The sequence below is a fragment of the Carettochelys insculpta genome, chromosome 6 (assembly GCF_033958435.1).
Source record: "Carettochelys insculpta isolate YL-2023 chromosome 6, ASM3395843v1, whole genome shotgun sequence".
NCBI lineage: Eukaryota > Metazoa > Chordata > Testudines > Carettochelyidae > Carettochelys > Carettochelys insculpta.
Window position 1 is genome coordinate 113,196,851 of NC_134142.1, and position 26,912 is coordinate 113,223,762.

The 26,912-nt window shown below is 42.9% G+C and overlaps 1 protein-coding gene across 3 annotated transcripts in view; it reads right to left on the reverse strand.

Moving 5' to 3' along the window:
- The window catches only part of TSPAN4 (tetraspanin 4), a 668,631-nt gene that overhangs the window by 523,822 nt on the left and 117,897 nt on the right, over nucleotides 1–26,912 (reverse strand). For all 3 annotated transcript variants that reach the window (XM_074997847.1, XM_074997848.1, XM_074997846.1), the window contains exon 2: nucleotides 14,337–14,424. The gene's annotated coding sequence lies outside the window, so the exon portion shown is untranslated. The remainder of the gene's footprint in view (nucleotides 1–14,336; nucleotides 14,425–26,912) is intronic.

The following is a 26,912-nucleotide window of genomic DNA, read 5'->3' on the forward strand; positions in this document are numbered from 1 at the left end:
TTCATTGGCCCATGCGGAGGGTCGGTATGCTATTAGTGCTAAGCTTTGAACTCCTTAGGAAGAAGCTATCAGCCATTCTTTCACCCCACAGTGGTTGGACACATAATTAAGCACAGGGTTTGAAAAACAGCTCTTTAAAGCTCAGAGACCACCCTTGCAGGATGCTAGGAGGACCAACTATGTCATGCAATCAGAAAAACAGTTTCCTCTATAAAGAGCCCATTGTAAACCTTTGTCTTTCCAGCTATAATTTTCTATGATTTGTGTCTTCTCACAACAATAGGAGAGTGCAACAGAAACTCCCACTTTTCCCATTATACAAAACTATTTATTTTAAATACTTAAAAAAAAAACTCAACGCCACCTTCAGAAGGGCTACAGAAATGTCTGAGTGGAATCAGTGCAAAAAAAGCAACAAGACAGCTCAACAGCTACACATCACAAGGCATTTTACACAGCAGAAAAACTAGACATTTAAAGCAGATGTTCATCCTTCCCACCTCTCCCCTCCACCACCCAACATTTGATTATGAATAAAGTGAAGGGAACTGTAATTACAGAGGTGGAGGATTAGTCAAGACCTGGCAGGTTTGTGGTCAGTTTGTTTAATTGCTGAAGTTAGGACATATTTAAACAATACCCAGGGTGCAAAAAGCATATGGACAGATGCCATTTTTATTAAAGCTAAATAAATAAGATTAAATGTAAAGATATGCACCTTTGTTAAAATGTATCTAATAAAAATCAGATATGGGACACATAACACGGCAGAGCAGGCTTTGAGGAATCTTCCCTAGTCAAACAGCGTGAGAGGGTTTTATTAATTAATCTGAAAGAAGTCTGCATGGAAGTCAAATTCCTGTAAAAGCAATCTGGCAAAAGCATTTAGCCTTGGATTAGAGTTCTAACAGGAGGGAGAAGAAAAGAACAATTTTGTTTTCGAGCTACATGTTTTGAATTGCAATCTTGAGGCAGTTCATCGACATGGTTTTTTCAACAGTTAAAGGACATCGCATGGAGAATTTTAAATGTCTCTCTCTGTTGATGAATTGTTTGTACTGGAGCCTAGCAACTCCAGTCATGGGCCAGCACCTATTGTTCTAGGAACCAACTTCGAAATTGACTTCAAAGTTATTCACTTCATCAAAGTAGCCAGCAGAGAGTCTACACACATTTTCCCTTACTTCGAAGTAACTTCTAAGTTAGGCTCCCTACTTTGAAGTTAACTTCAAAGTCCTTCCTCCATTCCAGGGAATGGAGTAGTGCCCTACTTCAAAGTTTAACTTAAGCAACTTCAAAGTTATTTTTGTAGTGCAGACACAGCCACACAGTACAAAACGGTCTGCCTCAAAGAGCTTACAAACTGTGGTTCAAATAAGAGACATCACATGGATACAATAGGCATGGCGAGCACAGAGAAACCATCAGACAGTATTGAGTGCTGGTTGACAAGACATCAGTGGTTTTATTTTTGTTTTTTATATGTCAGCAGCCAGTCAATACAGGTTAAACTTCTCTAATCCAACACCCTTGGGACCTGACCAGTGCTGGATAAGAGAATTTGCCAGACCACGGGAGGTCAATATTATCTACCAGCATTAGCAAGACTTCCACTGCTCGCTGGGCTCTTAGCAGATATTTCGGGTAAATTAGAGCTAAATAACAGCACAGGACACCGAGAGCCCGGACTGGTGGATATAAACAAATTTTATGGGACCACAGGAAACTTAGCCACACCCATGATAAGCGGTCATCTCTTCACTCTCTTTTCACTGCCTAACACTACTAAAGCTACACTGGTACTAGACCAACAGTGGAAGAATTCCCTAAAACCTTCACTAAGTACAAAAGCTAAGGACCACAGCGTCCAATACGCGGTCCGTTCACATGTGGTGAACTGGACAGCGCGGTGTGGTGAAGCGGCTCATTAGAGCCGCACATGTGGAGCGCCCTCCGCCCCCACGCCTCACCAGTTGGTGGGACAAATGCACTGTGGCAGCGGCAGAGGTGGCTCACTCCTGGTGGCACAGTGCGGCTGGGTGCAACAGGGCTCAGCAGCACAGCTCAGGGTGGCTCATGGTGGGGCGGCTAGCACAGCATAGGGTGGCTCGTGCAGCCCAGCTTGGGACAGCTCTGGCAAGTCACTGGCAGTTTGTGAGGGAGGATGTGACTACGTGGCGGGGTAGGGTGCCTGGCTCAGGCAGCAGCACCTGGTTGGCTGGAGGGGCTGTGGCAACTGCTAAATTTTGTTTTGAACACCACTGGCTTAGGAAATGTGAAAGACAGACAGACCGACTGATGTCACTGGCAAGAAGTCAAGCACATCACCCCAGGGTTCTTCCCAATGATAAAAAATCTTCAAAGAATCCAGAGACCCAGTTAAATTTAGAAGTTTAGGAGCAGTTTCGTGTTTTCACACAAACCAGAGGAGCTCTGTAAGAGGAGGTCACTGACTATGGACTATATTTTCTATTCTTTATACACCCACCCAGGATGGAAACTAAGATTTTCAAGAGGGACTATTTAGTTGTGGATTAATAGACTGTAAAAGGGCCTGCTTTTCAGAGGGCAGAGCTTTCTCAAAGCCAGGCCCCTTTGAGGGATCTCAAGCCCTGGCCCTAAGATCACTAGTCACATTCAGAAATCTTGGCCATAGCGTCCTACCTGCTTTGTGTGTTCTGCTAACTCATGAGAACTAAACAGTGAGAAGACTGCTAGGTTAAAAGCCTTTGGGTATCCGAAAAAAGGGCATATCATGATCCAATGGCTGGAAGTGATGATAAATTCACACAAGAAACAAAGGCACATGTTAAACAGCAAAGGCTAATCAGCCACTGGAACAACTCTCAAGGGATTGAGTGAGAGTCTCCATCACTTGGAATCTTTAAAGCAAGACAGGATGTCTAAACAATATGCTGTAGCTCAGTCAGAATTAATGGGCTTGACTCAGGGTGAAGCTCTGTGGCCTTTGTTATGCAGAGGTCAGACTAAATAATCACAGTGGTGTCACCTGGCATTAAAATCTATGACCTTATTAGCTGACAAGAGACCAGAAAGAATGGTAGTAAGTGCTGGGATTTTACTGAGCGCGGAGATGTTATATATTTATTAAGTTTGCTTAGAGATGAGATTTGCCTGGACGTTACTCTATGAAGCTACGTGCAGCATTTCAAAGGACGCAGCAGTTGTTTCAGGGGCTCCAGTGTTACAATAGAAACCTGTCAGAGGCATTTATTAAAGCTTCTGTGGTTCCCATTTCCAGGCAGAAAAAATATTAATAGGTATTGAGCCAAGGAACTGCTGTGGAGGCAATGGCAACATTTTCTCAGACACTGGCTACGTCTACGCTAGCCCCAAACTTCGAAACGGTCATGCAAATGGCCATTTTGAAGTTTACTAATGAAGCGCTGAAATACATATTCAGCACCTCATTAGCATGTGAGCGGCAGCGGCACTTCGAAATTGACGCGGCTCGCCACCACGTGGCTCATCCCAACGGGGCTCCTTTTCGAAAGGACCCCGCCTACTTCGAAGTCCACTTATTCCTATGAGCAGATGGGAATAAGGGGACTTCGAAGTAGGTGGGGTCCTTTCGAAAAGGAGCCCCATCGGGACGAGCCGCACAGTGGCGAGCTGCGTCAATTTCGAAGTGCCGCGGCCGCCCACATGCTAATGAGGCACTGAATATGTATTTCAGCACTTCATTAGTAAACTTTGAAATGTCCATTTACATGGCCATTTCGAAGTTTGGGGCTAGTGTAGACACGGCCAATGTCAGGAGAAGTCTGCAAAGGCCCATCGGTGCCAGGGGTTTAATTCCATATGAGTTCTAAAGGGTTCATTCTCCCTTCTATGGGACCAATCCAAAACCCACTAGAATCAATGGGAGTCTTTGCAATGAATTCAGAGGGCTTTAGCTGAAGCCGGATGTGCTCATGCAGTTTCTAGTAATGGTAACTAAAGCTGTGTGCACACTGAGTGGGGAGGGTACAGGAGCCTCTCTTGATCTCTCTGGTGCAGTAGGTAATTTGTTCACAAGTGTGTTTTATAAAAATCTAAAGCACATTTTAAAAGGTCAGAAATGTGGCTGAGTGGATAGTGCACTGTACTTGGATCCAGGAGAATCAGGGTCCATTCTGCACTCTGCCACTGTCCTGTTATGCATCCTTGGGCAAGTCATTCGAACTTTGTGCCACACTGTCCCCTACTGAGCTTTATCCATATAGGACAGGGATGGTCTCTTACTATGTGTGTGTAGAGTGTTAAGTACAATGGGAACCTGAGCTATGACCTCGGTTCATTACTACATACACATACTGAACATCTTTCCTGCATCAGCCCTTTAACCTCCTGCACCCTACCATATGATGTGTCCTTTGTAGAGCTGGGCTTTCCTCAGCAAAGTATGTTTAGCTTCTGCAACACACCATGACAGAGCAAACACTCACTGGGACACCAGGACATCCACAAAGGGAAGTGAAGAGGTGCTAATGAAACGAAAAAAGCAGTCCTGTAGCCCTTTAAAGACTAACAATATAATTTATTAGGTGATGAGCTTTCATGGGACAGACCCACTTCTTCAGATCTGGAAAATCCTAATAACTGATAACTGACACAAAGAGAATTTAAAAGAAAGATAGACAAAACTGATGAATCAGCAAGATAGGGCAAAATGAAGAGGGAGGAGGAAAAAATTTCTGTAAGTGTCTACTAAATTAAATGGCCTGCCTGGAGTTACTTCAAATATCAAAGGTGGGGAAACTGTCCTTGTAGTGGGTAAAGTAATTTATATTTTTGTTGCGTTCAAGATGATAAGTATCAAACTTGAGAATAAGAATATAAGAACAGCCATACTGGGTCAGACCAAAGGTCCATCTAGCCCAGTATTCTGTCCGCCAACAGTGGCCAGTGCCAGGTGCTCCAGAGGGAATGAACCGAACAGGTAACCATTTCTCTCCTGCTTCTGATGAACAGAGGCTAGAGCCACCATTCCTTACCCATCCTGGCTAATAGCCATTAATGGACCTTACCTCCATGAACTTATCTAGCTCTTTTTAAACCCTGTTATAGTCCTAGACTTCACAGCCTCCTCTGGCAAGGAGTTCCACAAGTTGACTGTGAGCTGTGTGAAGAACTTCCTTTTATATGTTTGAAACCTGCTGCCCATTAATTTCATTTGGAGTTCCCAAGTTCTTATACTATGGGAACAAGTAAATAATTTTTTCTTGTTCACTTTCTCCACAACACTCAACTTTATACACCTCTATCACATCCTTCCTTAGCTTCCTCTTTTCTAAAATGAAAAGTCCTAGTCTCTTTAATCTCTCCTCATAGGGGACTTGTTACAAACCCCTAATCATTTTAGTTGCCCTTTTCTGAACCTTTTCTAATGCCAATATATCTTTTTTGAGATGAGGTGACCACATCTGTACCCAGTATTCAAGATGTGGGTATACCATGGTTTTATATAAGGGCAATAAGAAAGTTTCCAACTTATTCTCTATCCCTTTTTTAATGATTCCTAATATCCTGTTTGTTTTTGTGACTGCTGCTGCACACTGCATGGATGTTTTCAGAGAACTATCCACAATGACTCTGAGATCTCTTCCCGGATTAGTTGTAGCTAAATTAACCCCCATTATATTGTGTGTATAGTTTAGGTTTATTTTTTCCAATGTGCATTACTTTACATTTATCCTCATTAAATTTCATTTGCCAATTTGTTGCCCATTCACTCATTTTTGTGAGATCCTTTTGAAGTTCTTCACAGTCTGCTTTGGTCTTAATTATCTTGAGCATTTTAGTATCATCTGCAAACTTTGCCACCTCACGGCTTACCCCTTTCACCAGATCATTTATGAATAATTTGAATAAGATTGGTCCTAGAACTGACCCTTATGGAATGCCACTAGTTACCCCTCTCCATTCTAAAAATTTAGCATTTATTCCTACCCTTTGTTTCCTGCCTTTTAACCAGTTCTCAATCCATGAAAGGATCTTCCTTCTTATACCTTGACAACTTAATTTACATACAAGCCTTCAGTGAGGGACCTTGTCAAAGACTTTCTGGAAATCTAAGTACACTATTTCTACTGGATCCCCCCTTGTCCACATGTTGGTTGACCCCTTCAAAAGCCTCTGACAGATTAGAAAAACATGATTTCCCTTTACAGAAACCATGTTGACTTTTGCCCAGCAAATTATGTTCTTCTATGGCTATGTCTACACTAGCCCAAATCTTCAAAATGTCCATGCAAACGGCCATTCGAAGATTACTAATGAGGTGCTGAAATACATATTCAGTGCCTCATTAGCATGCCACCGCCCGTGGCTCTTCAAAATTGCCACTTTTCGCTGCTGCACAGCTCTTCCAAACAGGACTCCTTTTCGAAAGGACCCTGACAACTTCAAAATCCCCTTATTCCTATCTGCTGATTTGGGCCAGTGTAGACACAACCTATGTGTCTGACAATTTTATTCTTTACATGGTTTCAACTAGTTTGCCCAGGACCAACGTTAGACTTACTGGTCTGTAATTGCCAGGATCACCTCCAGAGCCCTTTTTAAATATTTGCATTACATTAGCTATCTTCAAGTCATTGGGTACAGAGACTGATCTAAAGAATATGTTACAAACCACAGTTAATAGTTCTGCAATTTCATATTTGAGTCCTTTGAATAAACTCCAATTCAGATGTCTCCCTTTATAATCTGCTGTTAAAGTCTCTCCATTTTAGAACGCACACAATTAAGTCTTGGATACCATGACCTGGTAAATTGAAATGCTCACTTACAGGCTTATGTGTATTTAGATTCCTAATGGAGGCAGCTAGCAAAACAAAGCAAGGGGGAAACTCAGTGCCTGTTCAGATCTCAGCAGGAAGCAGATGTTTTCTCTAAACATTTTAGAGCCTCAGAATGGCCCTCTGCACACAAAGTTTCCCCTCTCTAGGAAGTCAGTGAGGATGCACAAGTTCTACTGTCCATGGCACTGTCAGCTAAGATTTATGTGCCAATAAACTCCAAACATGATTACTGAACCCACTCGTATTCTCCCCTTCCTGCCTCCCAGCCACACTCCTCTCCCCAAAAGGAAGTGTGTTTAGATTAACAAAAAGCTATGACTAGCCCAATTTTTTGCCTATAACAAGTCAAAGCTTTGAATAAACTATTTGGAAGAGTAATGTGATCAATCTGAGCACTGAATCACAACAGAGCTTCCCTGTTCAGTCTTCAAAAGCATTAAACAGGAAGAAACATTTCCTGTAGGCAGCTTATCCTAGAACCTCAGTTTCTTGCACTTCCCTGTTCCGAAGCAGCTGATAACGACTACTGTCAGAAACAAGATACTAGACTGGATGGAATATGCATTCGATCCAGTCTGCCAATTCCTGCAGTACTATACATATGAACTTCTCCATCATTCCCTTTATTATGTTCCCAAGCCAACATCAAAATTGCTAAGACTGACAGGCAAGTGGTATGCATCACCATTTGTGGTTCATTCCGTCTCCCTCTACTTTGCTTGTAGAACAGACAAACCATGTTCTCTTCGGCATACAGCAAAATGCACACAATCTCACCCATAGCACAGACACAAGTCATGTTCCTCCCTGATAGCAACAGCCGCTGACACGGAGGGAGGGTGATCAGTCATACAGCTCTCTCCTGGGCTGAATTCCAGAATAAAATGAGCTTATTTCTTTGCAGTGTTAAGCCAAATATGTTTTTGGCCTTGTTCACTGCACAATGCACTTGATCTGTTCACATACTAAATCCTAGAGAACATTCTTGAAATCTGAACCTTCAAGTCAAATTTTTCTGCTTCCCTCCCACTCATCCAACTGCAGCAAAGAGTTGAGTAATGACAGAAGAGTTCCTTGTACCATTCTATCCAGTCTACAATCAAATTAATTAGATTTGCCTTGGATTTGCCTTAGATTTCCTTTCCCTCCATTTATTTCCCCCTAGTGTGATATAAACAAACTAGGGCTGTCAAGTGATGAAAAATTAATTGTACTCATTGCACTGTTAAACAATAATAGAATACTATTTATTTTAATACTTTGGATATTTTCTGCATTTTCAAATACATTGATTTCAAGTAGAACACAACAAAAAGTGAACAGCACTCATTTTTTGCTTACAAACATTTGCACTGTAAAAAAACCAGTATTTTTCAATTCAACTAATACAAGTACTGTAGTGCAATCTCTATTATGAAAGTTGAACTTACTAATGTAGAATTCTGTAAAAAAAAACCCACTGCATTCAAAAATAAAACATAAAACTTCAGCACCTACAAGTCCACTCAGTCTTACTTCTTGTTCAGTCAATCACAAACAAATTTGTTCACATTTTGAAGAATATAATGCTGCCTGCTTCTTGTTTACAACACCTGTAATTGAGAAAAGGTGTTCATATGGCACTGTCATGAGAGGCACTAAACATTCATATGCCCTTCAGGTGTCAACCATTCCATAGGACATGCATCCAAGCTGATGATGGGTTCTACGAGATAAAGATCCAAAACAGAGTGACCTGACATGTTTATTTTCATCATCATGAGTCAGAGGCCACCAAGAGAAAGCTGATTTTCTATTTTGGAGGCTTGGTTCTGCAGTTTCTACATAGGAATGATATACTTAAGACTTTTGAAGCATGCTCCACTTCTTGTTCCTATCAGATTTGGCATAGAACTTCAGAGTCTTAAATGTAGGGTTGAGTGCTGTGGCTATTTTTAGAAACCTCACATTGGGACAGTGATGCAACACCTCCATATTTTTATGGAAATATATTCTAAACATGAATATGCATAACTCAAATATGCGCAATGGGATAATAAATCTATCATTCAATCCCTGACTGTACTGATACATGCACACAAGTATTGTATTGCATTGTATCATAATCCCCTGACTGTACTGATACATGCACACAAGTAGATATGTATATGTTAGTTTAGAATTATTAAATGGAAACCTCTTACTAATCTAGGTTTTCTAGTGAAAACCATTAGTGCTGCTTAAGGAATTTAATGGCCCAAAACTCAAAACAATGATCTGTGAATGGTTTTGTTTTTCCTGTAAAAGTAAAATGAGTCAGGGAGGGTGGAAGGAAAGGAGAACTGAATAAAGGATTCCCACCTTGGGGAAATTTTATTGAAGAGATGGGAAGCAAAGAATGATTGCCTTGAGCTGGCTTTTGAAATGGCATTCCCATCCTAAGAGGATACACATGAAGAGACCTGAAAATAAAACACTAATGAGTGGAGAAGTTATTAGACCAGGGTCAGAGAAAAAAATCAGCTCTGAAATAAGGATTAGGATGAAGTATTATGTTTTGAAAACAATTTACATTAGCCATAGTTGGAATGTTTTGTTTATTTTAGCTTACCAACTTACTTTGATCTGTCCGTCAACACTTCTAACCACTTAAATCCTAGTCTTCATACTTAATAAAATCACTTTAGTTTATTATCAAACCCAGTACATATAACTGATGCTGTAGGGAAACAACAGTTGTGCATATCTATCTTTGATAAAGGAACCGAACTTTATGGCTGTGGCCACACTTGGCCTAAACTTCGAAATGGCCATGCAAATGGCCATTTTAAAGATTACCAATGAGGCACTGAATTGACTATTCAGCGCCTCATTAGCATTAGGAAGCTTCCGGCCGCAGCACTCCAAAAGCACCGCTTTCAAACGCGTGCAGCTCTGCGCGGCTACAAAGGAGTCCTTTTTGAAAGGACCCTGCACTTTTCAAAATCCCCTTATTTCCCTCCACTGAGAGGAATAAGGGGATTTTGAAAAGTGCGGGGTCCTTTCAGAAAGGACACCCGTGTAGCCGTGCCGAGCTGCGCGTGTTCGAAAGCGGTGCTTTCAAAGCACCGCAACAGGAAGCTTCCTAATGCTAATGAGGCACTGAATATTCAATTCAACGTCTCATTAGTAATCTTCAAAATAGCCATTTGCATGGCCATTTCGAAGTTTCGGCCAAGTGTGGCCACAGCCTATGAGTTTTCACCACATGAAACTTTTATACAGGGGAAGATGGATTTATTTGGGGTTTTGATCCCACTGGGGCTATGTTCCTGGGTGCTGTCTAATCCCTGTAACTGAGCCCTTTCAGACCTACGCTGTCCTTGGTGTTTGGGTTACTCTGCTGGGGGGCTGTTACCTCAATTCTGTGCCTCTGCTGGGCAGCGTTGCCTGTAAGTTTAGCACTCATGTGGCCACCCAGGAGAGATTCAGGTGCTGCCCATGTGATTAGTTGAGTGCCGACAGCCACCCAAAGTGGGCAGCACGTGTTTCTATCAGTGGTGCACATCTATGTATTTTAGACTAAGGAAAGGGAAGGGTGAGGCCAACAAAATAAGGACAGTGAATGTCAAAAACAAACAAAACAGAAACAAAAAACAGACTTCAAGAGACTCAGAGAATGAGTAGGTAAGGTCCCATGGGAAAAAATCTGAAGGAAAAAGGAATCAGTGAGTGCAGACCGTTTTTCAGGGTGATAATATTAGAGGCACAACCACAAACTATCCCAACGCAACAGAAAGAGAGTAAAAAAAAAATTGGAAAATGCCAATATGACACGGTTAGGATCTCTTTAGTTATCCGAAAATCAAAAAGGACTCATAAAAATATGGAAATATGGACAGATAGACAAGAAGTACAAAAAAGCCACAGAAGAATATAGAGATAAAATCAGAAAGAATAAGGACAGATTGAGTTGCACCTACAAAGGGACACAAAAGGCAGTAAGATGAGGCTCATTAAATACATGTGGAGCAAGAGAAAGACAAAGGAAAGTATAAGACTTCCATATAGTGGGGTTGGAGTGTGCTGGTCTCCTGTGCTGAAGTTACCACTCCAGTGCTATACATCACTTAACTAAAAACATGTCTTCAGTGATGGTTGCAGCAGTTGAGCAATCAGGGAGGAAAAAGAAAATGCATCAATTTTCTCAGTGCTGAGAGAGAACTTTATATCCATCACCCTGGCACAACCCTAGTCACCCTCCCCCCACTGGGATAAGAGACTACTGTGAAGAAGGTTATGCTGTGGTGAAGTAGTTGGGCACTGAATTGATGTCAGCAAGCTGATGTTTGCTAAATTAGTAAATTTCTTCCTAATGATGTCTTGACAAAGAGATGCATGTCAAAAGCCCGCACAGAATATGCACACAAGCTGCAATATGCGACTGCACAAAACAAAAATAAAGAGAAATCAAACCAAGGACTCATTGTCCATTTCTAGGCACTGGCCAAGTAATACAAATATGGGATATCTGCGTTTCCCCGGATCTGGGCAGGCACCCTCATTCAGGAAGCCGGCACTGAAGCACAGCAATAGCACTAGAGGATCTTTCTTGCTCATACCCTTGGCCTCTCCTCTTGGGATGCACCTAGCCTAAACTCAATTGACACTAACGTCTGTTTACAAAGTGAATTCTCTGCAGCCAAAGGCTGCTGTCTGTGAAATTAACATGAGGAAATAAAAGGAAACATCCATGATATGATGCTGTTGTCTCCTGAAAAGGCAGGCTGAACTCACAGAATCTGTGCAGAACAAAGGATCTCAGAAGTATGTATTTATCAGTCATGTAGATCATTGGTTTTCAAGTGGTATGCCACGACACACTGGTGTGCCATGAGAACTGTCCAAGTGTGCAGTGAGATTTCACCAATTTGCCCCTGCCACAGCTCTCTGCAGAGCCATGGGGTGAGGGGGAGGGGGCTGATGACCCCGTGCCAGTTGAGGCTCAAGCAGCAAGGCTGTCTAGGGCCCAGCTGATTGGTCAATTTTCCCCCTACATGGCTTTTTGCACAGCCAACACAAGAGGAAATGATAACCCTGCTGGAACCCATTAGTGCCAGGAGGCAGCTGAAATGCTGCTTCCCAGCCTGAACGGGCTGGCTGGGAGCCTGCTCCCCTCCCTCACCCCGGTATGGCAAGATAGGAGGAAGTGAGGCAGGGAGGGAGGCTGCTAGAACTGGGATGCAGTTTAAATGCCACATCCCGGTTTCAAAGGGTTGGTAGCGAGGGGTGACATTTGTGAGCAATCAATTGAGCTGAAAAAAGAGGGTGTGCCATGGAGCTGTTTGTCTCATTGACGTGTGCCGTGTTACTGAAAAGGTTGAGAATCACTGACATAGACTGAGCCTCCTATTTAACTTTCTGTGAATAAAAGTACTTATGTTCAATACAAAACCAAAGGAAAGGTAAGTTCCTGGATAGCTGGCACCAAGCTGCGCATACTGTATGGGTCCTTACATTCAACCAATACCATTTAAACAAAGTGACCATCCATCCCATATTTGGCAGGACAGTCCTGTATATGGGATGCCAAAAAGGCATCCTGACTTATTTTTTTTAAAGGGACTCATTGTCCCATATTGGGGCCCTCCCCCACTGACCTTTTCTGCCAGCAGCTGCACAGGTGCAGCTGCTGGTGGGAGTCACTTGCCCGAATCTCAGGAAAGCAGGCAAGCATGGGCGGCTGCCTCAGCCTTGCCACTTCCCCAGGGCTCCCAGGGAGGGCTGGTGGCTACCACCTCCTTCCCAGCTCCCTGGGGCGTGGTGGAGCCGGGAGGACCCATCCCTCCCCCACATATCTCCCTATCCTGTATTTGGGACAGGGAGATATGGTCACCCTATATTTAAAGTGACAGCTTCATTACACATTGCAAAAGAAAAGGAACCAGAAGTTTCCTCGGACCTCAGAAACCCTTGTTATACGGGTTGGGAAGAACAGCACTGACAACATGCAGCCACGGTCTTGATCGGTATTCCTAACACTTCAAATGTGCAGCTTAGGGTTCTCTGTGTGGCATTTAGAACCAGTCTTCAAGCTGCGTAGTTGTGGTTTCTTAGATGCTGAGCTGCTGTTTTAATTAAAGTTATCACTTATACTCAATGTTGCCTTTTGACGGCACCATCATCTGCCAGAATCTGCAAGCTTGCTCTCTTTTTGTGGGATATGACAGCAGCTTGCAAGGGTTATCTTCTGTTATTTCCCAGTTCATATATTATTTATGTATTCACAACACCAGTGAAGGCGAGGAAGACATACTGCACCTGTACTCTTATTTCCAATCACTTTAACAGAAGTTTCTTGGCTTTTTAACAGCACAACTTGTTCATTCTCCTGTTCTCATTGGTTATATTATATTTACTTAAGGGAAGCTCAATAGCAATCTGAACACAGACTGTTCCTTTCTCTTTGCCCTGATGAAACAAAGATAATCCAAGTTTAGCAGCACCCAAACCATGCTGAAATTCAATGGAAGTTGAGTATCAAATTCCTTTCAGCACAGTTGAAAATTCCAGCCCATATCTGTAAGGTTATTCTTAAAACAAATCCTTATACACAAGTCACACACTTCAGGACTCTACCATCACCACTCTCCCCACATGTGTCCAACAGATAGAAACACACTTTAGATGCACTGAGCTCTCCAGATCGAAGAGACAGATTTGATGCAGACATCTTATTTCTTGGATAAGAGAAACGCTGTTGCAAATACTTACTATACCATACTCTGAAAAGGTACTCAGACTCCACAATCAGAGGAACATGTTCTATTGAATCATTGATGAGGGAAAGCAGAAGACTCACAGCAAAGTCAATGGAAAGTTTGTACTGAGAGTGTAAGGGGAAAATGTTTTATTGTATTTTTAGCTCAGATTCTCAAAAAGTCCTAAAGGAGTAAATTAGGCACCCAAGACTTATTGAACTAACTAGCTCCCACCAGATGCCTTTGACTGTCCAAGCCATCAATTTCATAAGGATTAACAGAACCACACAGATTACAGATGCAAAAAGTCTATCAAAGAAGCTATCCTGCTCATCTGCCAGTGCTGGACTGTTACCTGGTCCAGTTCACTTTCAAAGCATCTAATAAGACCATCTCTCTCTATAGGTTTCTGATTCCCACTCTTCCTACCAACGTTCTCCTCTCCTGCATGACGCAAATGAAATGCATCTCAAAGCAAAGGAAAAGACATGACTCAAGGTGAAAGATACATCTCATGATGGATTTGCTAATAAGAGATCAAATATGCACATACTGAATTGGCCTTACTTTGAAGTATGGCTATATGCAGTAAACAATGCTGCTTGGACACTCTAGGCAATATGATTAATAGTGCCCACAGTCAGGAAAAACAAATATAGCCATTGGGTTTGGGGCTGGCAAGCTGAACCACTTTTCATGTAGAAATTAACTGATGGAGTATAAATGTGGAATGACCAAGAGGTGGTTTGCACAAAGACACTGCCTGAATCCTGCAGCCTCATCAACAAGGATTCCAAGTGCAGAAACTCACCCTGCTGGCAGTTTTGCTGATGACACGCAAGCTGGACAACGATGCAGCTTTGATCTCCCACAGCAATAATGGCTTTTCACTGTGGCCACTGTAAAAACAAACAAATAATGCATGACGACTTCAAGAATGCAGGAAGTGCAAGAGAGGCGATTTATTTTCAGTCCAGTCACTTCTAGAACACTAACACTAGTGTGTAAACTGTAAAGAGAGAGATGCTGGGGTTCAAATGGTTTCTTTACTTACCTGAGGTGCTGGGCCTTTGAATGGTCAAACCAATGGGGCTCATATTAAACACTGTTTAACACCCAGCTCATAGCACCCAACCCCTCATCTGTGCTCCTACCCATGTATTTAAAACCTCTGTTAAAAAAAAGACACTGACAGCAAAATTCATAGTGTAAAGTACACCTAGACTAGAGTGACCAGATGGAGGGGTGGACATCTCTGGTTGCTTTTCTTCTCATTATCAGACAATGGAATACCTCATTGTCTCAGCAAATGGGTACACAAAGTAAAAAACTGCTGTGGAAATCTGATGGTGGGCTGGGTGGGGAAGCAGCAGAAATTCCAGGCAGATGTCACATCCCAGTCGCAAAGGAGGTCTGCTGCTCCATGCTGCTATCATTCCCAGTGATATGAATGATATGTAGGCAACCCAACAAGAGGAACCCAAGTGTGCTAATAGGCCCCATGCACAGGATGATCATGGCCAGAAGCAAAAATAATTCAAACTTTTTCTTAAGACCTGTCACCTGAGTTGCTCAAAAGGGTTTTATAAATAAAAGCCTGTGGAGTGGGGAAAAGGTTCTACTGTAATCACTTCACCACTTAGCAAAATACAGTTACCTTCTGTATGGAACATGGCAACTACTATATAGCAACCCTGCACCATTTAAGGAAGGAAGGATGTATCTACCCTAGCAAAAGTCATGTACATAGCTCATCAGTAATGCAGTTCTGCCTACAGTAGCTACAATGGAAGCTGTAATATAGCCAGGACTCACTAACAGCATCAAAGTTTTGCTTCCTATACTGCAGCCTACATCAGGTGGTGAGTACTTGGTTACCAGCACAGATATGGCCCTAGCAATGAAGCACACTGCATCCATATAGAAATGCAAAAAGATATTAAATGAGCACAGTACAAGTTATCCAAGCCATAATCTGACCAGAATGAGTTAACATGGCTACTCCTTAAAAAAGGACCACAGCATCGTCACTCATGACCAGCAGTCACACTCTCACAGTTCATGGTAGTTGCACCTTTATTTCTCTCAGAAACCAGCAAAGGCACCCACTGTGAGGCTTCCAGCTCCCAGCTGTGGCCTCTCTTCAATGGCAATGTGCTTCTTCTCCCTTCGGACCAGAATATTTACCGACTGCATAGTTTCTTGACTCCACTGTATTATGTACAGCAGAGACAGGCTGCCCAAGCAGAACCTGCTTGTTTTGTCCTTACAAATGGCTAACTGATCTAACTGCTACAGTTATAAAGGTACCACTGCACTCCCCATGCAAGCTGACTTTATTCTTAGGATAAAAAGCATTACAGAGAAAACACTGAAACCAATGAAAGAGCCTACATATGTGGTAATAAAATTAGCAGCGCTAACCTTGCCAGCTCTACCATGGATTCCAATAGGCACTGTCCTTCAAACCTCCACCCAGCGGGGATTACTTGTGGTCATCAACTCCGAACAAGCACCCCCAGACCTACTCTAATGATTGGGGCCTCTGGCGCCCAGGACTCCCGTCCATTTGCTGTACTGGGGGAAGGTTCTGAGAACATTTAAACCAGGCTATTTATCCAAAACTCTTTATTGGGCTCATGGTTTCCGGAGATTCCAATTTGGACTATTATGCACATAGTTCACCATGGAGATGACTTCAAAGGAAGTACATTAGCATCTCCCTTCCCTAGGAGAGAAGTTACACACAGTGCTGGGAGAACACATGCAGAACTGCATTTTAATACAATGTGCCCAAAAGGCCTTAACTTGATAAGGTGTAACTGCATTCAGTCAACTTTACCTTCAATCCCAAAGATTTGTTCAGGACATGGTCAGTCTGTCGCACTGGTTTACCATAGTTTTTTAACTCATACTTATAGCAAGTGGCTCCAGGCACTGAAATGCCAATAATTTCCAGAGAGGCCCCAAATCCAGCAAAAAGGAAATCAGGCCTCAGAATGGAGATCTGTGCTAGGTGAAGGAATGCTTCTGTCTGACATTTCACCGGCACAAAGCTACCTGGCCCAGAGGAGGCCCAGTAACACTTTCCACAGTGGTTGCTTTATTTTTAAACTGAGAATTAATGAAGTTGATACCAAGTGTTTCTTGAGACGACATAGCTGTCCGACAGTTTTTTAAAAAATCTTTAAAAGAGAAAAAAAATCCTTCAGTGACAAATACCAGGAGCAGCAGCACCTTTTAAGGAAGAAGGGAACCGAAAACCAATCCCCAGTTTTAAGCACGCATAAGTCATAATTGAGAGACCTCCACTAAAAACAAATTCACTGGCTGGAAAGGAATCAGTTAGAGGCCTGTGCAAGGAGGACTAGACAGGATCCCTCATTTCCCAGCCTTCTAGAATGCTAGAGTAAGTCAGCTGCCATGGGTTTTGCCCCTTTGGGTTGACATGGCTATGCAGCTTCAAAGCTCTGCACTGAAGTCTGTATCTGATTTTTTTGAGCGGGGAGTTGGACATCAGATGGAGGTGTTTGTTCACCTCTCTCACGTTTCCAGTCAATCCGTGAAATAAGTGGAGCTAAATAAAGGCTTCAGAGAGCTGTCTGTTCTTCCTCTTGATCAGAAACACATCTCCTAAGGCAAGAGCAGTGTCACAGGAATCATGAATAAAAGTGATTTCTTATTTCTTCTCCCTTGCTTTTATTATTAAAAACAAAAACACACAGAAGACACAGGGCCGGCCTCATTTTGTTCCTCCACCCACTACCCTGAATGACAGCAAACCTCTGACCAATCTCTCAGGAAATCAGTCCTCACACACATTGGACCTAACACTCCCATGCATAATTCAGCAATAACACCACTGAAGTCCATGCAGCAAACTGCTCATGAGATGTAATGATTTTTCCCCCGGTTATGGAAACAATCTTCTGTGAGATCTTGGATAAGACCCTTCACCTCCCTGTGCTTCTGTTTCCCCTCCCACCCTTTGTCTGTCTTGCCTCTTGAGATTATAAGATCTTTTGGGGCAGAGACTGTCTCTTACAGTGTTTGTTCAGTTGGCTAACATAATAGGCCCTCAAAGCGCTACTTTAATGCTTCTACTAATAATACTAAAAACTAACTCACAACATCTCAGATTAATACTACCGCGTTTCTCTCGTAACCCATTAGTATCATATATCTGAATTACAGACCAGAGATGTGCTTTTTTGTATTATTTTCCAGTGATTCTTGGCTGTTTTCAATGTTTTCTGTTCTTCTTCTAGTGTGCACATCAGATATATTTGCGCTCCAGTGCACCACAGTTGCTCTAATGGAAAATCCCTGGCAATTCCTTATCACTTTAGCAGATTTCTTCTGGTTCATATCACAGTTATTTAGCCTATTCACCGACATGATCTTCAGTGGGGGAATTGCCTCCTGGAATGAGACAGCAAATTGAGCACCAGCATCTTAATTCAAAATGGCTTATTAAAGACTTGTCACTGATAGATCAGTTCTCTAGAACAAGGACACCTGGAACTAGAAAGACAGGTAATGGGAGTCCATTTCCCCCCACTTCTTACAAAACCTTCATTGTCAGAACCTGAATTTTGTTGCTGTATGTCTGGGGTTTGGTTTTCACCTGCAACACATCTTACATTTTCCAGCATCATCCATTGTTTGTTACTACTTGCTGGAATGTTTAAAAGATGGGGGTGTTCTGAAAATAGAGGCATTGACTCACAGAAATGTTGGCCTGGAAGAGATAATGAGAAGTCATCAAGCCCAGACCACTGCACGGGAATAGAACCATATGTATACCATCCATCTTATCAAGCCTGTTCTAATCTCCCTTGGAAACCTATTCTTGCAGGTAGAAAGCTTCTCCTAGCATCTAACATTAATCTCCCCTTCTGCAGACTCAGCCAACTACTTCTGATCTTACCTTCAGTATGTATGGAAAAATTGATAACCATCTTCTTTGCTAAATTGTTTAAAGTATTTGAAGACTTATCAGTTCCCACATTCAGTCCTCTTCTTCCAAGGGCTGTTTCTCCGAAAGTGGCATGTTAATAAACAGCCTGAAATATGCTAATGAGGTGTGGATGCAAATTCCCCACACCTCATTAGCATAAGGTCACTTGATTTGGAGTCTGGAAGACACTCTTCCGGACTCCAAAACAGCGTGTAGAAGTGTGGCCCCCAGGGGGTCTTCCGGAAGGAAATCCTTCTTCCGGAGGCTGCTTCTTCCCGAAAATTTTCTACATCATCTATATGCTATCTATCTATCTATATACACATACTATCTAAATAGATATACTAACTATATAGTCTATATACTATCAAAAGCTTCTAGCTTCTATCCTGCACACACAGCTAGATCTATTGTTTACAGTCAAGTCCTTAGGTACAATCACATTTGCTCTGATCCTACTCACAGAGACTGAAAACTACAAGATCTTTCCCAAATGTTCATAAACCTGAATTACCCACCAGGAGAAATAAAAAAACAAATCGATAGCGCCAGACAAATACCCAGAGACCAGCTACTCCAACATATGCCCAAAAAAGCCAAGAACACAACACCACTGGTGTTCTACAGCCCCCAACTCAAATCACTGCAATGCATTATTAAAGGCCTACAACCTATCCTTAATCAGGATGCCACACTCCAGAAGGCCCTAGGTGACAGGCCTGTTCTCTCCTACAGACAACCTTCCACCCTTATGAGGATTCTTACCTACAACCACAGTCTATACTGCAGGAACACCAGTCCTGGAACTTTTCCTTGCAACAAAGCCCGTTGCCAACTTTGTCCACACATCTATTCTGGAGATACCATCACTGGACCTAACCAGGTTATTCACAGAATTACGGCCACATTCTGTTGTTCCTCAACTAACATCATATATGCCATCATGTGCCAACAATGCCCAGATGCTTTGTATATTGGATATATACTTCAAACTCTCTTAGACAAAGAATCAATGGGCATAAAACAGACATAAAAACACTCCTGATCCACGAACCGGTCAGCCACCACTTTAATAGAGTGGACCATTCTGTTAATGACCTGAAAGTTTGCATCTTACTGAAGAGGAATTTTCACACTACTTTGGAAAGAGAGGCTGCTGAACTCTCTTTTATATTTGAATTCGACACTTTAACACTTGGTTTTAACCAGGATGGGAATTTTTTAGGTCATTATAGGGGCTCTTTTGCATACTTGGCTTAATCTAATTCTTGACTCCCCCCCACCAACCTTCTGCCCCTCTACTCTCTGATTTGCTTACCTTGATAATGTTTTTTCTGATTTGTCAACCTTGGTTACTATTTTTGGTTCTCTGTGCCTTAAATATTGAGTCTGTTCTGGTATGGCTACGGTATGAAGAAGTGGGTCTGTCCCACGAAAGCTCATCACCTAATTAATTATTTTGTGAGTCTTTAAAGGCTACTGGACTGCTTTTTGCTTTTTTCTGATTTGCCTTTTTTTCTAAATGTTTTGCCATGTTCTGTTGCTCTTCTCTGGACTCTCTCTCCAATTTGACCACCTCTTTCCTCAGATGTGACACCCAGAAGTGGACACAGTAGTCCAGTGCTAAGTAGAGCAGGATAATTAGCTCTCTTGTCTTGCATTTGAAACTCCTCTTAATAAACCCTGAATCACACTGTTGACTCACATCCAGTTTGTGCTCTACTATAACCCTTTCCAACAATACTACTGCCAGTTATTCCCCATTTATTAGCTGGGCATTTGACTTTTCCTTCCTGAAGTACTTTGTACTTGTCTGTTGTGCATAATGTGCACTGATGCGCAATATTTCCACTGTACTGGCAATGCATGCTAACTTGGAGCAGAAAATAACCTCACCCATCCGGCTACTACAGTTCTGGGCCTCTCATGGAACTATACAACAAGCTGCCCGATGGGGTGGAGACCCTCTGATGCATAAATACATTTCTGAGTGTGATGAGATCACCTACTGCATTCAGTTATGACCCTGGTATGAGAGGAAAGGCTGGAGTGCTAATCTACTGCTTCAGTAGCCTTCTCTTGGCAGAAGCCATTGTAAAGGAATGTTCCTTCCCCGGACCGGACACATACACAGGAATGAGATAGCAAAAATTTACCAGGCTTCTCTGACCTGAGAAACAAGGCCTACTATCAGAAGCCATTGGAAAAGGCTCCATTCCTCCCAGGCAAGCAACTAAGTGGAATTAGTAAATACCGTATGTGCGCACACGCACGCTGAATAATGGTCCAGGAAGGTAGGCAGGTGGCTCCCTTTCAGCCCAAGACCAGATACAACTGCCTTAAATGGCTGTGAAAGACATGGTTCAATTTGCCTCTTGCTTTCCTGACATGACAATCACCTTTGTAACTCTGCCCCGACATGCTGCTGAAAAGTTTTTATTAGCACATCTGGGCAAAGTTGGTATCCCCAAACGGGATTCAACATCCAGATCATAAGCACAGAGCCACACAGGAGAAAATCCATTTTGGGAGGTCCTGTTAAATGTGGAGGGCAGAGGAAAATAAAAGCTGATTTCTCATCACGAGCTTTTTTTAAAAAAGGGAAATAACTAGCTATATTGATTTTTAGAGGGACATTTTGCTTGTTGCCTGTATGGTTTTTTTTCAAGTGGGAATTCAATTGGTTCCAGCCTGTTTATTTCAAATAATTTTCTTTCAAATCATATTGAATGATACAGTACCCTGTCCTAACAGAAGGTTAAGATGTGTAACATTTCACTGCCTGACAAACCTGTCCCATCAATAGCTGTTGCAGAACCAGCAACCTAGATAGCTTGTTTTATCTCTCATTGGCATCTGCTTCAGCACTTGATGTATCCTCTTGGGTTCTCCCATCTATACCACTTATGTGTCTTCATCTTTCACTTCTTCCCACATTTCCTGCACACTCTGCCTTTCACATCTCATCCTCACCTGTGGACACCAACTGATTCCATCAACATCCACCTCAATACTGTCTCCAAAGGACAATGAACTATTCTTGAACTTCTTGACTAAGTATCCCAACATATTTTTCTATACACATAGGTACCACTGTTATTAGTTGGAGTTGTGGAATTGAGCTTTCCTGGAGCTAGCACAAGAGCAGCTGAAGGCTCTGTTATTAACTTGCCCTGAGTTACCAGCTGCACTGGATGTCCACTCTGCAAATCACAGTACGAAAAGTGAAGTCCAGACCAATGTCCCCTCAAATTAGTAGGACTTCCACCGATTTTAGCGACTTCAAGCCCTTAGTGAACAGTAAATCTAATAAAGTTCCAGCCTTTCAGAACTACATCCCCAGAAACATGACAAACGCTGGCTTGTATGACTTTTAGCTCACTGTGACCCTATATTCCTGTGTAAAATCCACAACACTGCAAATGAAGGTGACTATGGTTATTGGACGACATTCTTCTTCTAGGTGACTTCGCCACACTGCCAGCAGAACCATCTGCAAGGACTAGTGTAGTTGTTCACTCAAAAGCAGTTGACACAGAACATGAAGTTATAAACTTTGCAGATCATGAGTTATCTGACTTGCTCTGTAGAGGTTTGATAGGACCCTCAGCTGCATGGTATCCACGTGCCTTACAGTAGGGCACTAAGCAACATGACTTACATCTATCATGTTATTTGTTCTCCTATCATTTCCTCAGAGGGAGGAAAGTGTACAATGGAGTGTCTTGTTTTAGTAAGGTGTGATTTTCATTTTTTTTTAAATATACACACTGTTCTGTATTTAAATTAAAGAAGGAAGGTCAAAGCAAAGCACCTTGCGCTAGAGTGGAAGACAGTGAAGTTTGCGATGGCTTTGAGTTCCTGGGAACATTCATTCTGCAGCCTTAGGTCAGCACTGGAGGAAGTTCTGTCTCCCACAGAAAAGAGTTTTATCCTTACTGGACAAAGCCCCAGTGCACCATGGGAGCATAAGGCATTGGCTACAAGCTTCTTTCTTAAGCTTCTGTCAATCTTTAAGAGATCCAGGCCATGGTGTGCCTCAAAGTGAAGGACTGAGAACTTGAACTTAAGTCAAAATTCTGTGAGAAGCCAGCATAGAGGAGAAGTTTGATGAACATACAGTAAAGTTTAATAGAACATACTGAGATATGCCTATCTCATAAAACTGGAAGAGACCTTAAGAGGTCAGAATCCAGCCCTCTGCACTCACAGCAGGACCTATCACCATCCCTGATAGACTTTTTCTTTTTTTAAAATCTACCTGCTGCAGACCTCTAAATAGCCCCCTCAAGGTCTGAGCTCATAACCCTGGGTTTACAAGGCCAATGCTTTAACCACTAAGCTATCCCTCCACCACAGTGAGCTATGCCTTCCCCTATAAATTCTGAGGAGATGCACTGCCATGTTCTGTACTAGCAATTCTTCTCTAATAACTGAGGCTTCATACCCAAGTATACTGGAGGTCTGTTGAATAGGTGACAAAGGCATGAATAACCACGGACCACATCATCATTCACAAGGATGGGATGGAGTGCGCTGGCTGAAGCAAATGGTGGAAAGCATTAGCTGGGGTGCACTTTTGTGACAGCTTAGCACCACCAAGGAATTCACATGTGCCAGTCAACTACAAACAGAACTGAGTTGTGAGTCTGCATCTTCAAATAGAGAGCACCATAGCTGTAAACTCTTCAAAATACTTATTTTACTCACCAACATCACTTACATCTTGCTCAGGTTCTGCTTCAGCCAGCTGCTGTTCATGAATCAGCTGATTGTGTTCAAGCACAGAGCCATCTTGGTTGTAGTAGTATGGTCATATATAGAGAAGGATAGATAGAGTTGTCATCTGCATACTTGCTGGCACTTCAACTGCATGTTGTCTACCAAGTTCATCATGTGGCTACAAGTAGCTGTTGCAAAGGACCAGAGAAAGAATTGATCCTCAGTGGGAATCCATAAGTGAGAAGTTCAGGGCTTGAGGTGCAGTTTCCCACTGTTATTCATTAGATGTATTCCTTCCAGGAAGGAGTTGAACCATTTTATCATAGTACCAGGGTCCCCTGCCACCTCACTCATGTGAGACAGCAGTGCCTCACGGTCAATCGTGTTGAATGCCTGCACTCAGGTCCATATTCTGTCCATTGACAAGAGAAGATCATCTATCAATGTATAGTGAGCGGAGGTGGCTGCTAACTAAGCAAGTGGGGGGAAGAACCCCTCCCCCATGAACCCTGGTAGGCAAAACTTAGCACCTCCCCCTTCACCAAGGCAGGGGGCAGGGCTCTCTTTATAAAAGCCCCAGTTAGAAGCCTTGCTGGGCCCCAGCAACTGGAGGAGACAGATGCTGATCCTGAGCTCTCATGCAGGGAGGCTGACTAAGCCCTTCAAGAAGCTGAAGGCTGGCCTGGACTGCCGAGCCCACAGCTAGACCTCACTGAGGAGGAGCTACCAGCCAGGACAGAGACCCCAATCTACCCAAACCCAGAGGAACTTGACCAGCTTCCCAGAAAGGTATTGATCCTAGAGGGAGTTCTGGAAGTGGCCCAGGGACAGCTTGGTCATCATGTTGCAGTATGGATCCCTGCCCCAGCTCCAACACCAGTGGCAGACCACTCCACTGATAACAGGGCCATGGGCCGGGGCATACTGGAGTGTTTGGGCCTGTGCTCCCCCTCCCCCCCGCCACTCCTAACCTGTGGGGGGGCAACCTCGCCCTCTTGACATTCGAGGGCACACGCCTGGGTCTGCTGGCTCTCTGCCTTGCAAGGACTCTACTCTGAACTGTGGTTTGTTTGATGCCCCACCCTGAACCAGGCCATGGGAGTGGTGACTCTATCCTGAGCTGTTGTGTGTTTATTGCCTGCCCTGAACTGGGGTGTAAACCTAGCGAGGCCTGAGCAACGTCCTAAGCCCCAGGACTGAGCTTGGTGACTGACACAATGCCACTACAGTGGCTTCAGTGCTATGCTGTAGGCTGAATACAGGTCTAGAATATTGGCTTCAACTAGATGAGCATGTAGTGGGGCCTTTGGCTAGCTTCTCTATGGGCATGCTCAGGAAGTTGGATACTGAATGATGATTGATTAGTTCTGATGTATATACTGTAGGTTTCTTCAGTGTTGGACTAATACATATTTGAAGGGGGAGGTGAAGATTCCTTCTCTCAAGATCAGATTGACTGTTTCAAGATAGTAGAATGAGTTGTTCATGACTTCTCTGACAAGCCAGGAAGGGCCTGAGGAATATTCACAAGCTTCACACTAAAACTCCTCTTGGGTGTACAGAATTCCTTGATGCACGAGTTTACAGAAATCTGGGAATGCAGATGGACTGTTGCCCAGTGGGTGGGTGATATAAGAGGAATTGATCTATGCCATTTGAGAAGTTCCAAAATTTGTGTGATCTTCTCAGCAAAGAAAGACAGCAGCTATTTGCAGAGGTTGGTGCTTGGTTTTGATGCTGACTGCAGGCACTTGAAATTGAAAAGTAACAGAGAGAAAGCCATGCTAGTCTATATGCTATCAAAACAAAAAAGCAGTCAAGTAGCATTTTAAAGACTAACAAAATAATTTGATTCGACACACTAACACGTACGTGGTTTGAACGGGGATGGGAATTTTCTGGGTCACTATAGGGGCTCATTTGCATACTTGGCTTAATCTAATTCTTGACTCCCCCGCCCCTTCAGCCCCTCTACTCTCAATTTGCTCACCTTGATAATTTTTTTTCTGATTTGTCAACCTTGATTACTGTTTTTGGTTCTCTGTGCCTTAAATATTGAGTCTGTTCTGGTATGGCTATGGTCTGAAGAACTGGGTCTGTCCCAGGAAAGCTCACCTAATATATCATTTTGTTAGTCTTAAAGTTCTACTTGACTGCTTTTTTGTTTTGAAAGGAAAGTATTTTAATCACCCTGGATAGCTCCTTGGGATGGAATTTGGCAATTTCAAAGGAGGCTGATAAGAACAATCTCTTGGCCCGCAACACAGCCTTAGCATGAGCTTTACAGCATTCGTCATGTTTCATCCTGTCTGTACGATCCTTTTTTCCACCAGAGGTGCCTGAATTTCTCTACCTCCCTTCATCCAGTGCAGATCATTGTCACACCACCTTAATCACTGCATGCTGCTCTAGATCATTTTCAGAAGTTTCTAAACATTTGTAGTTATTTCTCTCTTCTTTCCCCCTCTGCAATTAGATCCATAGAATAAGAGAACCTGGCCTTCCAAGCTAAGGAGTCTGAAAAACAGAACCAACACAAATGGCCTGTCTCTAACATACAGCATAAACAAAACTTGACTGTGATGTGGGAGAATGGTTATGCTGGCATTTGTTTGAGATGACCAGCACAACTCATTCATAACTTTCACACTCCTGATTAACAGAGCCATTCCAAACTCATGTCAATAAATGGAAATTAGCCATTGACACAGATTACAAAAGAATGTGGTAGATTATCCATCACCTAGAGCATCTCAAAATCTTTAAATATATTTATTGCCACCATAGCCCAGTGAGACAGGAAAGTATTATTCTTGTATCGCCAATGGGGAACTGAGGCAGAAGGAGACTGATGTGCCCAAGGTCACACAGCAAGTCAAAGGACAGAACAGGGGACTGATCCCTGATTTCCCAAGACTCAAGTCAGCATTCTAATCCCTGACCATCCATATTCTCAGCTAGTTCAACCACCAATGTCCGAGCTCAGTGCAAGGCCTGCTGTGTGATATTCTATGGCAGCAAAGCAGGCAAGATAAACAGAGCACCCCTTTCCGTATCTGTGTGCACATTTCTGGTTTGGCAGAAGCTTTGCCAAGTTTTCCATGTTAATCTGAGCTGATTTTTGGCTTCAGATAGAAGCCATGAGAAACTCAGAATGTACCTCAGGGCTCATATCCCCAACTCAGCAGCTGGAAAGTTCTACACATCAAACACAAGGTAAACATGGGCATTCCAGGAATCTTTCATCACCCCAAGGAAAATAAATTTATACTTGCAAGTGGAGAACCTCCTCCCACTTGTGTCTTTAATTGATATCTCCCTGTCTAAGCCTTACAAGCACTGGTGCTCATGAAACAAGGAGATTGACAGCTAGAGCCCACCAGAGAAGTGTGTAGGCAGCTGCTCTTTCATTCCAGTATAAAAAAGTACCAGGCTCTTATTAGGTACTAGACAGCAGCCAGCTCTACTGCACAACACTACATATGCTATGTGCACTCCACATGCAACTAGGAAATGTACAATGCAGGGTGCTCACGGAGGAAAAGGGTAGGTTTGACTTGCATCTGGGTTTTGATAGGAGCGTCCAGTCAAAAAGAGACCCCAATGGCTCCAATCGGCACCACCCGCTGGACCAATGAACATCCAATTGGTGACACAGCAGGGCCCCAGGTCTGTAGGCAGATTCCTTACCCGCTCTGGCTCCCA